The sequence below is a fragment of the Odontesthes bonariensis genome, chromosome 19, assembly GCF_027942865.1.
Source record: "Odontesthes bonariensis isolate fOdoBon6 chromosome 19, fOdoBon6.hap1, whole genome shotgun sequence".
NCBI classification, from domain to species: Eukaryota; Metazoa; Chordata; class Actinopteri; order Atheriniformes; family Atherinopsidae; genus Odontesthes; species Odontesthes bonariensis.
Genome location: NC_134524.1, coordinates 6394753 through 6407980, shown reverse-complemented (window position 1 = coordinate 6407980; position 13228 = coordinate 6394753). Strand labels below are relative to the sequence as shown.

Below are 13228 nucleotides of genomic sequence, written 5' to 3'. Positions count from 1 at the left end.
GAGCGTTTAACCACAATGCAATTCGCTCCTGCCCGAGCCGAAATCAGCCGGCCTGAAGCTGATTTCGCTTAAGCTCTAAACTCTGTAAACTTTAGCAACATTTGAAACATTTTCAGGCGAGAAAGTAGTCGTTTAGATCCCCAACGTGTTGAAAACCTGACAAAATACCGGCTATTTACAATTCTGTTCCCATGAATTCAGAGCTACTAAAGCTAGCCGTAGTGAGCAACGCATTTCCGGTTATTTTCACAAAATAAAACACCCGTTGCCTTTTATCATAGGGAAAGCCATTACGATACAATTGGTGCTTTTGTTTTGAAAACAGGAAGTGAACCTACCCTCGTTGTAGCTAGCTTGAAACTGCCGTTTTGACAGGAAATGACGATCGGCGACGTCACGTTATGTTGCATCTGTTGTGGAGAAAATGAGTCGAATCACGCGTTGGTCAGCCGTCCATTGGGGAGTTTATTGAACAAACTGTCACAGCAAATATGCATACAGAATGTACAAAATGTCTGCCGTCTTCCTTCTGTGATCTCTCTTTATGCTGGTCCTTATCAAAACAAGCGTACGTGGCACTCTCTGGAGGTGCCTAATGTTAAACAACTCTTCTAACTATCAACAATATTCATCTGAACCAGTCAGCAAGGCACACGATGTAACTAGGCCAGAAGTCATGAGAATGTCATGACATCCTTCTCCCACACATCTTGGGTAGTTTGAGTATGAGTAGTAACCTCATGATGCATACCCAACATTTCAGAGAATCTAGTATGCATCTGGGAACTTAAAAAAAGTTAAAGTTAGTAGGAGTAGTGGGAGAAGTAGGCGGTTTCGAACACAGCCAATCACTCCCAGTTCCCTATTTAGTTTCCAGTCTCCCCTGTCCTTTTGTGATATCCTTACTTGATTTTCATCCCTTCATGCCACGCTACGTTTCTCGTAAAGTTAATTGTTATTCATGTTTTTCCCAAGTAATGTTCCTTGCTTTGTTTATCCTTAGTCATGTTTTTGTTCCAGTTTGTTTTTCTCATCCGGCTCAGACGCTCATGAAACACGCCTTTTGTTTAACTTTGTGTCTTGCCAATAAACCCAGCTTCTTGTCTTCCACCTGAGTCCGCATCCGTGTCCTGCCTAACCACACATTGCTTTTATTGACAACAACTGCTTTTATGAGCACATATCGTTCTGCTTGTGTACACCGACTGTGTACCTGTACGCAAATACTGTATTTATGTTTGTGTAGGTGAGCGTGTGTTACTGTTCTTTGTGTTTCGGGCCTTAAAGAGGGACGTCTTTGGGTTGTTCTTGTACCTTTGAAGGGCAGCTTTATACTGTAGCTTGGTGTGGGAAATCTAAAAGACCAGAAAAGGTGTGATTTTTCCAAAGAATATGGCGTTTGACACCCGCTGTTTATTCAAGCTCCAGAACAGATAAAAACTCGTTCAATAAGGCTGACGAAAAAAACCCAAACACAAAACGTCATCAGACATTTCGGGCCCCTTAAAGGGGCCAAGACCACTGAACACTTATCATCACTACATATGCTGCGTCACAGGCACTGCATTGGTTTAGAACTGAACTTGCTCCTGGGTTGAGCTTCAGAAGTTGGGTAAGAAAAGCGGGATTAATGCATGCTGCACAGTCTGTGGAAAACCTGGATTTATACTGGATGCTGGAGGTCTCCTCAGACAGAAGTACAAACAGTTCTGCCTTAGAGCACAGTTTGGTCTCTACAATGTTGCATGGAAGAAGGCACAGGGCATGATTTATTTATCTAATTTATCTAACAGCAGAAATTATTAAACCACCCCTCATTTTTTTCCCGATTTCATTCTAATCTAATTGATTCTTGTAATAATTCAAGGTGCTGTTGAGGTGAGTTTTTCAAACTTTCTGAGGGTTTCTTTGGACGTTTGGCTGCTTTTTTTTCCACTTATTTTCAGTCCAGTGCTCGTTTTGTTGTAACTCGTAAGCCTGTTTTATGTCGACACATTTTAAATTGTATCTTTAGGCACTTTGTTAGCAGCAGCCTATTGCAAAGATTTGTATCTTGTTCCCATTTCTTTAGTTGCATGTGTGAAAAACAGCAAAGATAACACAGTCTGACAGACAGAAAACAGGATTTCTGCAGCAACAAGGTGATTCCCAAAGAGCTGTTAGCTGAAAACTTGGCATATCTCAGCATGGTGTGCAGTGTGTCCTTAAAACATTTGAGGAAACTGGACAAGTGGAGGACAAAAGAAGAAGTGTCAGGCCTAAAGAACTATCTACAGCAGATGAACAGGATCTGTTAGAATATTGAATTAAGCCACATTTATAGTATTATAGTTTTGTTTAAATGTACTTTATTGTATAAAAGTCTTGATCCAGCTCTAATTTCTTTGTAATTTTGGTCAATAGTTCTCCTTTAAAGTTTTTCTTTGGACATTTTCTGCTTTTTCCCTCTTCAGTCCAGTCCTTGTACCTGAGCATCTATAGAGGAATGTGTTTTTTCTTTGTTAAGCCACTTAACTCTGACCTATGAACCATTCAGGCAGGAAAAAGGCTCCTAACTCAAGGGATGAACCAGTGTTGTGTCCACACAGAACAGACAACTAAGCAAAGAAGCCATTTTAAACTGGATCTTTGGGCACTTTGTTCCCAGCAGCCTGTCACAGAGACACATCATTTGTTCCAATTTCTTTAGCTGCATGTGTGAAAAACAGCTTCATAGTTGCAACTTTTTTGTATATTTACGTTAAAACTGCTTTCAGTTACCAAAAGAGTCAAATTAATATAAGAAATTCGGTTTTAAAAAATAAAAATCCCCCAAAAATTAACGTTATCACGTCTAAAAGTAGAAAAGTACGAAAAAAACGACAATAATAAGAATTATATGTTATTCAACATCAAGAAAAAGTAAATAAGATTAAATTTAAAGCTTAAAAAATTAATATAAGATATAATCTAATGACTAATTATGGAACAATTCATATAAATTAAATGATTAAACTGTTTTATGCCACCATAAATGAATAATCTAGAAGCTCTTTGTGGATTTTAGACTGGAATTAAGATTTGTTCCCATTTCTTTAGCTGCATGTGTGAAAAACAGCAAAGATAACACAGTCTGACAGACAGAAAACAGGATTTCTGCAGCAACAAGGTGATTCCCAAAGAGCTGTTAGCTGAAAACTTGGCATATCTCAGCATGGTGTGCAGTGTGTCCTTAAAACATTTGAGGAAACTGGACAAGTGGAGGACAAAAGAAGAAGAAGTGTCAGGCCTAAAGAACTATCTACAGCAGATGAACAGGATCTGAAAGTGATGTCCTTAAGAAAGACTTATAAGGTAAAAAAAACAGAATATATACGTGAGTATAAAGAATGTCAGGAAGAGCCTAACGTCCATTGTTCTTGTTAGAAGCGGAGATTTCTCTTTTAGCACATTTGCTCTCGTAGCTTGTGGTAAAACCTTGTGTGTGAACACGTGCTCTGCTCTCTGGCATCATGCTGGTAGGATGCTGATAGCTTCTCTTTAATTGCCACCGAGCCTCCGGCCAGAAGACAGATTAATTAGGGGCCGAACCAAATCCCCAAGGGTCAGATGCCCCCCTGAACAAACCTTCCACCTAATGCACACATTTCCAAGCACACACACACACACACACACACTAAAATCAATTAAACCAACCAATTAATACATGTAAAGCTTTCCAAAGAGTGTGCAAATGTACGAGGAAGCCACCCTGGACACATATCTGGGTAAAGTCCTTGTGCTCTTGTGTTCGTGCCATTTTATAAACTTTATTTATAAAGCACTTTTCATACATTAAAATGCAGTACAAAGTGCTATTCAGGAGGAAACCCTTCCACACACACTCATAAAGTATCTCCTGTTTATTAGAAACCAAAAACATAAGCTGCTGGGATTACAAAACCGGTCTGAATAAAAATCTAACGGATGTGTCTGCTGGGCTCGTGCAGCCTTACAATAACAGGATATAAACATGTTCAGGCAAAAAAAAAAAATCGAGGTAAACCCTTTAATTGGTTCAAAGAAGCTCAGAGCCTGGATGTTGATGAATAGACGTGCACTTCACAGCATTTTACTCTGTCCGTTTTCCACCTGTGAGCTGTTGAATAAGACGTAATACAAGCCAATAAAAAGGAGGCTGAACACTCGGCAGAGATCTCCGTCCCAGGCAGGAGAGAAATGCCCTTTTTTAAAAGATGCAGCAGCTGATAAGGACATCCATAGGCTTTAAAAGTCACTGCGTTTATTTTCTGATAAAGACTATTCGATTTCAAGCAGTGTAAGGTTTCCTGCTGCTTCTATGCGACGGATTCTATAGTGACACCGACCCGAGCTGATGGCCAGCGCAGGGTGCTCTTACTAACAGGTATCGTTTCTACTCTTGGAAGATTGGGCTTTGTTTGACGTGGCTTTCTGTGCGGCATGGGCTTTATCTCTCCGTCCCTCAGAGGGTGGTTGAGTTTCCTCAGGGGTCATGGGAACTGCACCACTTGCAGGAAAAAAAGCGATTGAACGCAAATACGAGAGTTTTTCCGATCAGATCGGGACTGGATTTCTCCGTCCCTGCTTTTATTTAAACATAGTGAGAAAGACCAAACACAGTAATATAATTATAACAATATAATTATATAATAATTATTATATTAATTATAATATAATATAACATAATATTAATTATGTAATAATAATATATTAATAATGATTAATTATGTAATAATAATAATAATAATAATAATAATAATAATAATAATAATAATAATAATAAAGTAATATAATTATATACACTGGAAAAAATGCCCCTCCAAAAATAAGTAAAAACACAACAAATACAAGACGATTTTGCTTGAAATAAGTAGTAAAAATCTGCCAATGGAACCAGTGAAAATCTGCTTGTCAAGATTTCACTTTACAAGATATTCCAGATGTATTGTCTTAAAACAAGTCCCTATATCTGGCTGAAATTGTACTTGTTAGGCAGTTGTGTCTTATATTAAGTGTAATGAGATATTTGACTATAAATGAGACAAATATACCTGGTAATTAAGATTTTTTTTCCAGTGTAGTAACAGTTCACACTGGAAAAAATGCCTCTCCAAAAATAAGTAAGAAACACAACAAATACAAGACGTTTTTGCTTGAAATAAGATGTGATATTTAGGACTTTTGAGATAAAAGTGATCTTGAAATTAGCTTAAAAACCTCTTCAAATGTAAAAAAAGCTTGTATCATCTTCAAACAAGTCCCTATATCTAGCTGGAATGGTACTTGTTAGGCAGTTGTGTCTTATATTAAGTGTAATGAGATACTCAATGAGACAAATATACCTGGTAAGATTTCGATTTTTTCCAGTGCAACAGGGCAAGTCTCATTTAAAATGTTTACTGCGGAACTTAAATGGAGTTTCCTGTGAATATGTGTGCAGGAAGGCCGTGCTGTGGTGAGTGAACATGGAGCTCTGAGATGATACCGCCTGATCTTCCTCACCTGCTGCTCTCAGTGCTGTTTATGTCCACATTTAAGAGCTTTACCCAGCACTTTCAGTAACTTTCCACGCACGTGGGCCCGCTAACGCAGCTCATGTGAGGTGAATGAACAGCCAGCAAACCGACCACCACTGGGGTGAAGCTGCTGTTTCCAAGATTAAGTTAAGGTATAACAACATGATGCTTTCTTCTTGCTCTCGGAGGTGTTTGTTGTGATCATGTGAGACGTGGACCATGATGCATGTCACATGCCTCATCTGCAGAAATAAAGGCAAACACACACGGATAGACCGCGGTTTGTTTCGCAACATTAGCACTAATGCATCTTTTTTTTCATCTCTCCATTAATACGATTTTACAGCTGATTTCATCCTGTAATCCTCAGCACATTTCTTTGATTGTCCAGTCGGCAGCATCCGAACGGTAAAGAAATTAGCACAAACGTTGTTTAATATTACTTTGTGTTTACAGCAAGCAGCTTATGGAGCATGAGAAGCTCTGAAAGAGTGTTTTTTTTAGCTCTGAATATAGCCTCCCAAGGGAGTTATACAGCAGTCTGCACCAAATTATTGTTGGAATTTGATAGGGCCATTAAATGTGAAGCATGGGAGGAAGACTGAAGGCCTAATTCAGTGATTACAAAGAAAAAAAACCACTTAAATCTGCTCTGGAGGGGTTTTCAGGGTAAAATGATCATTTCATCTGCATTTCAACATGCAGTGGGATGGAATATTAGAATATCATAAGGCACTAAACATCATTTTCTTTATTGCCTCTGAAAATGGGATTTCTTTAACAGAATTAACGCATCGGAAATTTGGAAAATCACATTTCACAATCTATTTATGAAAGAGATCCGTCATTATAATGATTGTAAGACGCATAATCACCAATAAAGCAAAATATATATGAAATATATGCAAATACTGCTAAAAAGTATCATGTGTTACTGCATTGGAAATCTATTTATCTGTCTGTAATCCTTGTCAGATTATTCATGCCACTCAGTGAAAAAAAACACACTTTCACAGCACTTTCCAGAAATCTGAGGAGCAGAAAGTGTGTCAGTGGGAACAAAAATCAGGGCTGCGAGTTCAGGTGAGCCAACCAGAACAGCCCCGGCCAAACCCAGAGGCTGTCAGCGGTAATAATGAATAATGCATTTTCCTGTTGCGGGGAACAGCAGGGCCATCCAGATACAGGACTTTGCTGGCGTAATCTTCCTGCCCTGATCATTTTTAATCCAGGGTTTGCTGGAATCTGGCTATCGGACATCTACAAGCAGATGAAAACGTTCGCACCAAGGGCGGCTCGCTGGAGCGAGGCCCAAACCCTCGTCCATCTGTCTCCATCCGACTCCAGCAGCAGCAGCCAAACCCGTCCTTAAAAAGGCCGACACCGTAAAAGCCTCTTGCATTTTTCACAGGAGATAAAGAGCACTTTGGAATTCATTTGCAACAACATGAAAATATTTAGCAGCTTCCGTTTGTCGGGAACACACGTCCCTGTGCTATGCAACAATAAAGTGATACACGGTACAGTTTTTCTTTCATGTGCACGGACAGCCGCTCCTGCACTGGAAAAAATGCCCCTCCAAAAATAAGTAAAAAACCAACAAATAAAAGACGTTTTTGCTTGAAATAAGCAAAAAAATCTGCCAATGGAACTAGTGAAAATCGGCTTGTCAAGATTTCTTGAAATAAAATGTGATATTTGGGACTTTTGAGTTAAAACTGATCTTGAAATTAGCTTAAAAACCTCTTCGGATGAAAAATAAAGCTTGTTTCATATGAAATCCGACTCAAATCAATTTGTTTTCAAGACTTTTTCATTTAACAAGATATTCCAGATGTATTGTCTTCAAACAAGTCCCTATATCTGGCTGAAATGGTACTTGTTGGCAATTGTGTCTTATATTAAGTGTAATGAGATATTTTAACTAGAAATGAGACAAATATACTTGGTAAGACTTAGTTTTTTCCAGTGTGCACAACTAAATGTGTCCAGTCCTCCGCCACAACAACAAAATGCAGCTTTGCTTTTAGACATGGAAGTTCCTTTCCAATTCAGATTTCCAATTTCCTCTAAAAGTTCCTTTTGATTTAGTCCCTTTCCAGTTTTCTTTGTAAGAACTGTATTTAATCCCACACACAGCCATTTCTGAACTGTTTAAACAACTTACATTTCCTCCCAAACTGCAACTCCAAGCGCTCCAATTTCCTGAGCAGAAGCGTTTGTTCCGACAGAGAACGAACAGTTTGTACAAGATTATCGCTCCTTAACTTTGATACTTTCCTTAACATTGGAAACAATTTTCGGCCCTAAAAGATACAACAAACTGAAAATAAAGGGCTGTATTTGTACCTTTGGGATTAAAAGCTGATGTAGCAGATAATAAAAGGGGAGAAATGAATCCCGTTCAGTGATTTTAGGTTGTTGTAAACAAAGTCCGACAGTTCTCTGCACAGTTACAGCCGGCCAATCAGAGCGTCCCTCCCAGCAGGGGGTCAGAGGATGGAAGAGGTTTGTTAACACGGAGCCCTGATCTTGCTCAGGCTCACAAACACACATTGTACGAAGAAATGCAAACACAAACACATGCCACAAGTTCATTTTTAATAACTCGAGCTCTGATCGCTGAGGCCTTGCAAAGCATCTTAACCACGAGCTGCAAACAGCGCTATTAACAATTCAAAGTCGATTAAAGGGATTGGTTCTGAATCTGAAGAACAGAAACAAAAACTATCCTCTTGGGATTCCTAAATGCTGGAAAAAATGCCCCTCCAAAAATAAGTTAAAAAAAACAACAAATACGAGACGTTTTTGCTTGAAATAAGCAAAAAAAATCTGCCTATGGAACTAGTGAAAATCGGCTTGTCAAGATTTCTTGAAATAAGATGTGATATTTAGGGCTTTTGAGATAAAAGTGATCTTGAAATTAGCTTAAAAACCTCTTCAAATGTAAAAAAAAAAAAAAAGCTAGTTTCATATGAAATATGACTCAAAACAAGATGTTTTCAAGACTTTTTCATTTAACAAGATATTCCAGATGTATTGTCTTCAAACAAGTCCCTATATCTGGCTGAAATAGTACTTGTTAGGCAGTTGTGTCTTATATTAAGTGTAATGAGATATTTTGACTAGAAATGAGACAAATATACTTGGTAAGACTTTGATTTTTCCAGTGAAAGACTGAGAATCTACACGTGAGTTCAGCCAGTCGAAGGTTTTTCCGACTAAAAGCCCTGAAAGCCAATGACCAAAGTCTAAGAGAGTAAAGAGAAACCTAATAAACAGTAAAGTAGTAAATAAGGTGTAAGCCATATTTGCCAGCATGGTGTCCATCTGCGCTGCTTCCTGAACCTTTCAGACCGTAACGTTGTAGTAAACAGCCTGACTGTGACAAATAGAGGGATTTCTGTCGTATCCTGACTTATCGGAGTCTTTTCTCTCGCAGTGAAGCAGTAGACACAGCTGCCTCTTTGGCTCGGAGCCTGAAAACTACCACCGTCAGGGACACTGCGGAGCCTCAGAGCCGTAGATCACCCTCGAATATTGTGTAAATAAACTCTTTTCTCAGGGAGCTGGCCTTTAAAAAGGCGCCCCTGATGAGTTTCACCACAGCAGTAAATCTCAGCCAACGCAGCACACTCTCTCATATTGAGTTTTCTGCTGTGAGCTTCTGTGTAAGCGTCTATTTCTATTTCCCCGTCCCCGCCGTCTGATGTCTACCTGGAGGGACATGCCAAGAAAAAGGGAATCTGCTCAGGTCTTTGCCGGTAGAAGATATTAAAATGGTTTCCTCAGTCACCTCCCCTCCCTTCTGCTAACCTACTTCCTGAAGACAAGAGGAGGAGCGAGACAGACAGACGGCGGGGAGACGGGCGGACCCAAGTCCCACGTCTTAGCTTTCGAGTCTCAAGTAAGTCCCAAGTCTTAGCTTTCAAGTCTCAAGTAAGTCTCAAGTCTTAGCTTTCAAGTCTCAAGTAAGTCCCAAGTCTTAGCTTTCAAGTCTCAAGTAAGTCCCAAGTCTTAGCTTTCAAGTCTCAAGTAAGTCCCAAGTCTTAGCTTTCAAGTCTCAAGTAAGTCCCAAGTCTTAGCTTTCAAGTCTCAAGTCTCAAGTCTTAGCTTTCGAGTCTCAAGTAAGTCCCAAGTCTTAGCTTTCAAGTCTCAAGTAAGTCCCAAGTCTTAGCTTTCAAGTCTCAAGTAAGTCCCAAGTCTTAGCTTTCAAGTCTCAAGTCTCAAGTCTTAGCTTTCGAGTCTCAAGTAAGTCCCAAGTCTTAGCTTTCAAGTCTCAAGTAAGTCTCAAGTCTTAGCTTTCAAGTCTCAAGTAAGTCCCAAGTCTTAGCTTTCAAGTCTCAAGTAAGTCCCAAGTCTTAGCTTTCAAGTCTCAAGTAAGTCCCAAGTCTTAGCTTTCAAGTCTCAAGTAAGTCCCAAGTCTTTGCTTTCAAGTCTCAAGTAAGTCTCAAGTCTTAGCTTTCAAGTCTCAAGTAATTTTTTCTTGGTCAAGTGAAAGTCAAAGTCAAGTCACCTTATTATTGCAATTTTACCTGCAGAATCTGATCTTAATAAAGAGAAAACACAAAGATATAAGTAACTGTCAGTAAACATCATTGGCCAATGTGTCCAACCTGTCCACCCCGTATCATATCAAGCTAACATTAGCTAACTACCGACTAGGCTAAAAGGATAATATTAGCTAATTTGACAAGCACTTATTGGTCAGAATATGTAGACCTCACATGCTTATTGGAGAGACTTAGGCTTGACTGATTGACAGGGTAACGATCCAATCATGACGCCATTACCGCTCCTACCGGGTAATCGATATTATTTTTTAAATTAATTTATTAATTTTAAATTCAAACTGAAAACATGAACTGAATAACTCTCAAGTCACAAGTCATCAAAACAACGACTCGAGTCCAAGTCACAGCGACCCGAGTCCCCATTTCTGGGGAGAAGAGACGATACGAGACTACCTCATGATTACTTTTCAAATGTGAAAGCTTCGCCATGAGCTTCTTCAGCTTTCAACCAGAACACAGAGATCACATCACATCACCCCAGTTCTCAGGTCTTTACATCGTCTCCCGCTCAGATACAGAATAGATTTTAAAGTTCTGTCTACAGATCACAGAACGGTTTAGGTCCAGAATACATGAATGACATGCTGGTAGAGTATAAACCCAGCAGAGCTCTGAGATCTGCTGACTCAGGTCAGATAGTGGAGCCCAGAGTTCAAACTGGACCCGGTGAAGCAGCTTTTAGCTGTTATGCTGCACACAACTGGAACAAACTACCAGCAGAACTGAAATCAGCCCCAACTGGAAGCACTTTTCTGGTTCACATCTGGTTACCACTAACTTACTCTGATTAATCCAAAGAGAATCTCACCGGTGATAAGAGGTGAAGTAGAAGAAGTATTTATACCCGTTACACAGGAAAAACATCCCTACATCAGTCTGAAAGGGTAGAAATGTCCACTTAAGTGTGCATATAAGCCCCTTTAGGACTTTTAACGGTTTCATCGAGCAATTGTGATGCGATTACATGTTACAGATGTGCACAAACATGCTTATTACGGGTTTTCTGGTGGGACTTGGCTGGAGACGCCAGAAAAAGTGTGACCTTCACGGTGGAGTAATGAAAAGAAGAAGACTTCCAAACATCCAAACAGGCCTTTTTTTTTTATCTAAAACTATGAAATAAAATGTTTTTATGCAAAGAGCTAAGGTCTAAGTGCTAAAACAGGATGGACTGAGCTTGCTTTGGTGCAGGTTGGGGGAAGAACAGACTAAATGGAATAGCTGCAGAGGAAAGCAAACATCCCATCAGGAGGCCGAACATGAAGCAGAACGGCCTCTTCAAGGGGATAATGATCCCAAACACACTTCCAATTTCACAACCCCTAGACCACCTTAAACATCATCAATAATCTGCGGTCAGGCCGATAAAAATCCACAGAAGGGGGGGCAGGGACCCTGCAGCATGCCTAAATAGTTTAGTTTTCTTTTATTTCTCATCTGTAATGTATGGGTGGGAAAAGTAGCTGATGTCACCAAACATATCAAAGATATCTGTCTTTAATTTGAGAATAAAATCTCCATATTTAACAGACTTATTTGTAATCAGAGTGGGTTCCATAAATATCTATAAAAGCGAGTCCTTTCCTTCTTTTTCCTGCACTTTTCCTTTAGAGAAACAGCACCGTTCTGCCACGGAAATTAAAATCCAGATTATTCCAGCACTATCAAAGCAGATTTATCAAACAAGCTCCAGAGATTTTTCTATGAACACGGATCTAGGAAACAGACTCAAACTCAAATTGATGGCATCACAACTTCAGCCAACTTGCGTTCCAAAAACAAACCCAATCAACTAATGGAAAGTAATCAAATCTGCTCTGTGGAAAATATTGAACACGTGCGACGGTTAAAGCCCGCATTCAATGCTGCGCCTCGTGCAGTTTGTTGTTAATCGTTGCCCTCCTTTTCTCCTCCAGCCGCGCGAGAAGGTTTCCGCCGATGACATTTGCCTTCCGCTGAATTAATGCGCCTGCACGGGGGTTCACAAACTCCTTTATCTGATTGAACAGGCGAAATCAATCATCGCGACAAGTCTGGGGCGTTTAAGCAGGCGGCGGGCATGAATCCACCCTCATCTCCCATCGCACTCCTGCGCGTCGACACAAACACACAAACGCCAAAGAGAAATCTCATCAAGAGGTCTCGCACCGGCAAATGTGGGACAGATCAGATTAGATTTTGGGGTCGCGCTGAATGATATCACTCCGCTGCGAGTCTCCAAATGGCACACATGTGTGCGGTGAACGCGTTTTCCCGAGGAGAAGAAAGCGTCCATCAATCCGTTTCCAGTCAAACAGAGCGGATATGAGTGATGAGTGATCCCCGCGGCGGGGCACGGAGGAATAAAGGGGGCGCGCGGTGGCACAATGGACACAAACACCTCTACATGAGGACCTGTGCCACACCGTCACCCTCCCTGCCTCCCGCAGTCACCGCCGCCGGGATTAAAGCAGCCATGTAGGACAGGGATGCTGCCGCTGTTACACAATGGGAGCGCACCGTTACTCACCTTCATCCCGGAGCGGCGATGACGACCGTGGCGCTGATTTCTCGCGCTGCGAGTCCAGGGCAACCCGCTGCCGCTTTTCTCCCTCCTCTTCTGTCTCCCCCTTCCTTCCTTTGTTCGATCGGATCCCCTCTCCTTCACCTGGCCTCCCCCCCCTTTGCGCGTGCAGGCTCGGTGCGGCGGTCAGTTCTGGTTCAGGTGCCGGTGGCGCGGCGCGGCGCGGCAGGTCTCTCTGTCAGTGACTGGAAGCTCCGCGCGGCTCCTCGTGCTGTAAGACGAGAGGCGGTTGCCTCCCTCTATTTGGACGACGGAGCCTCTCTCTCTCAGCTCTGGGAAGCCAATGCGCGCGCGCCAGTGCTGACGCATGGATGCGTCCTTTTGGGCTGGCGACATGCACGCTCATAGCCGGCACATATGGTCCTCACATACACACACACACGCGCACGCGCGCACACCCAAACCCGCGCTGACTAATCCAAAAAGAATCTGACTGGTAATAAGAGGAGGCTGAAGTAATCATATGTGTTACACAGAACAGACGCCCCACATCAGCCCGGAAGGGGAAAATGTCTGCTAAAGCGTGCAGAAATGAACTAAATAAGGCTCTGCTTTTGGACACCTTAGCTGAAAGG

At 41.2% G+C, this 13228-nt stretch overlaps 1 protein-coding gene across 1 annotated transcript in view; it reads right to left on the bottom strand.

Annotated features, from left to right (window-relative positions):
* The window catches only part of gal3st3 (galactose-3-O-sulfotransferase 3), a 38635-nt gene extending 25756 nt beyond the window's left edge, over positions 1-12879 (bottom strand). The window contains exon 1 of the mRNA XM_075451433.1: positions 12600-12879. The gene's annotated coding sequence lies outside the window, so the exon portion shown is untranslated. The remainder of the gene's footprint in view (positions 1-12599) is intronic.
* Between the last annotated feature and the right edge of the window lie 349 nt (positions 12880-13228).